Source organism: Trichechus manatus, unplaced genomic scaffold (genome assembly GCF_000243295.1).
Source record: "Trichechus manatus latirostris isolate Lorelei unplaced genomic scaffold, TriManLat1.0 scaffold00032, whole genome shotgun sequence".
In the NCBI taxonomy this organism is placed as follows: domain Eukaryota; kingdom Metazoa; phylum Chordata; class Mammalia; order Sirenia; family Trichechidae; genus Trichechus; species Trichechus manatus.
Window position 1 is genome coordinate 6,063,237 of NW_004443968.1, and position 3,356 is coordinate 6,066,592.

Consider the following 3,356-nt stretch of genomic DNA (forward strand, 5'->3'; position numbering starts at 1 on the left):
TTTTATCTCAAAAGAGATTAGATTAAGACGCTATCTAATCTTGTAAACCTCATCAGCATAACCTCATCACAGTGATAGAATTTACGACACTTAAGGAGATCACATATAACTTCATCATAGTGATAGAGTTTACAACACATAAGGAAATCACATCAGATTACACAATCATACAATACTGGGAATCTTGACCTAGACAAGTTGCTACACACATTTTTTGGGGGACACAATTCAATCCATGACACTGTATAAGTCTTTGCTAGACACATGGACATTCTAATAGTTGACTTTTTATGGTTAAATTTCAATTGTTTGGCCATTGTTTGCTAAAAATTTAAAATAAGACTTTCAAAGCATTGTCTATGAAGTGGTAGGGCTATTTAAAAAAAAAATACTTAGAGAACTGCTTTTAAGCAAATAACCATATTGCTTGTTTTAAATCATGTATCTGCCAGTTATATGTATGCATTCTAAGGAAAAATACAAAGTTTTAGCTTAACACAAAGTAATTGGATTTATTCACCCCTTTATTCAAAAACTTTTATTAAATGTCCACTATGTACCTGGAACTGAGCTAAGCTCTTAGGAATACAAATTCAAATAAGATATAATCCCTTAAGTAGTTCACAACCTAGTATACACCTTGTTGAACACCTGGAACATCTGTAGTTTATGTAGGAAAGCATAGCCAAGCAATGGAAAGAGGTAAACTGAGCCCTAATGCATTTTTCAGCCACTACATCCAACGATGCTAAAGCCAGACTAATCCTAGACTTTGGAATTCTGTGAGGCAACACATTTCTTTTTACATTTAAGCCAATGTGAATGAAATTCTATCATTTGAAATAGAAACCATTCCTGAATAAAACAAGTACTTTCCAACAAAACAAAATTGGATTGTATGGTCCTCTAGTCTATAAATCCCCAAACTCCAAGTGGGTTCCACTGGGACTCAAACCCAGGACCTTCTGCATGTAAAGCAAACATGATAACCACTACACTATGGAACCCTGGTGGTATAGTGGTTAAGTGCTAACCAAAAGGTCAGCAGTTCGAATCCCCCAGGTGCTCCTTGGAAACTCTGTGGGGCAGTTCTACTCTGTCCTATAGGGTCACTATGAGTTGGAATCGACTCGACAGCAACGGGTTTGTTTTTGTTTTTTTGTTTTTTTCTAGTCTATAAATCTAGCTTGGAAGATTGTTAGTAATTTCTAGTTTATTTCTGGCTTTTCTTGTAGTGCTTTGTTGGTAGTTAGAGGCAATGATTTGCTATAAGTACTAGGAAATTACAAAACTTCCTTGCTTTATAAATTGGTATGTTTCATGGATGTTGACAGTCCTTCCTCCCATTTCATTTGAATTAATGAGGCTTTATTGTAGAGTGTGCACTTGGTTTATCTCAATCTGGTTATTTTCAACCTGGAGATCTTGGAAAGAGCAATAAAGCATATACATTATTTTCCATATTTTTAAACTGATGAATATTATAATTTTACCTGACTAAAGTTGCACAAACTTAACAAATGCTTTTCCTTGAGACTTAATATATTTTAAATATGAGTTCCATGACTGATACGTTTTTAAAAAGAAATTCATAACAATGCCAAATGTTGGAACTACCTCACCAGATGTTATGTTAATCTGAATTGTTGGTATCTAGCAACAGAAGCCAACTCTGGCTGGTTAAGCACAAAAAGATGTAGGTAGTTTACAGACTCATTGGGAGGGCTGGAGAGCCCAATTTAAGACTAACAATCCACAAAAAAAGTCTCAAATTCAGTCTCAGACCTGTTTTTTGCGAGGAAATAACTGCTGTTATAGTCATAGTCACCAGGAAAAAAAGACCCCTGTTCTTGGCTTCTTACCATACTAGCTCCTTAGTCAAGTCCAGCTCTGAACCTAAGTGGTATGAGAGTATTCTATCTTTAAGACAAGCTGTAAAGTATCTAGCATTCTCTGCTCTATAGTGAGAGACTCTCTCTGCCCCACACCAAGACTCATAAGTGAGGAATTTCCCAAATATAGAAAGGGGCTCAGTTGCTATGTAGCCAAAATGAGTCACAAATGTCCACTTTAAGCCAAGTCTTTGGCAGCTCAACATCAACTTACAAGCTTCTCCCCATATTTAAAGTTCCAACAAAAATAACACTCTCACTTAACCTAAAGTAATTATTCCTCCCATATAAAGGGAATACGCTGAAGTCTTATCCAGATTGAAATTCAGACTTTCTGAAGATATCCAATTCTCCTGGAGTTACATCATGGTCTTGTCTCAATATTCCATAAACTATGGATTAATACAGAAAGCTAACCACCACTTAAATATACTATATAAATTATGAGCAAATGGAGAAAAAATTAAGGGAAACTTGTTCAAATATAAAAATAAATAATGAAAGAAAATATGAGTAGATACTACAGCTTTTATTTCTTCAACTTATCTTGGAGCTGTAGTTGATATTAATGACTTGCCTCCTTTACTATCATTTCATGTTCCTTTTGTCCTTAGCCAAGGATTCTCAACCTGCTGGGTTTATCCATAATTTCCTCCCTGAGAAAGCTGACCTCTTGACCATCCATCCTTTATTGGGTTGCTATAGATTTCCTTAGTACTGGACATGGCAGTACTAAGAGGCTCCCCAGAGAATCACTGAGTTTCCATTAATACCTTTTTTTGATTCTGTCATGTAACAGCAGCACTTTTTCCCTGTTATGTTGTTATTGTTGTTGTTAGGTGCTGTTGAGTAGAACTTTCCCATAGGATTTTCTACGCTGTAATCTTTATGGGACGGTAGCATATTGCCAGGTCTTTCTCCCTTGGAGCCACTGGGTAGGTTCAAACCGCCAATCTTTCAGTTAGCAGCTGAGCTCTTAACCTTCGTACCACCAGATTTCCTTTCCTTGTTATAGCTAGAATCAATCATTCTAGTCATACCATAATCCTCTTTTTGGCTATTCATCCCATGGTTTCAGAATCTGAAATGGACAAATGGTAATCTCAGCTTCCAATTCAATTAAACCAGTCTTAACTTGGTGTTCTGTGGAAACAGTCTTCTCTTAGCTACATCCAACAGAGCTTAAAAGGACTGCAAAAACCAAACCCAAACCCTTTGCCGTTGAGTCAATTCCAACTCATAGTGACCCGATAGGACAGAGTAGAACTGCTCCATAGGTTTCCAAGGAGCGGCTGATGGATTTGAACTGCTGACCTTTGGGCTAGCAGCTGAGCTCTTAACCATTGCACCACCAGGGCTCCAAAAGGACTGTAGTGGGAGACAAATTTATGTGAGTGAGCTATTAGATGAATTAGTGAGAAAAGTCACTCCCACTTCTACTTCTGTGATTACCAGATTCATGTA

The 3,356-nt window shown here is 36.9% G+C and overlaps 1 non-coding gene across 1 annotated transcript; it reads right to left on the minus strand.

Annotated features, from left to right (window-relative positions):
* Positions 1 to 934: 934 nt before the first annotated feature.
* On the minus strand, positions 935 to 1,007 carry TRNAV-UAC (transfer RNA valine (anticodon UAC)). The gene has a single exon. It is a non-coding gene; the product is annotated as a tRNA-Val (tRNA).
* Between the last annotated feature and the right edge of the window lie 2,349 nt (positions 1,008 to 3,356).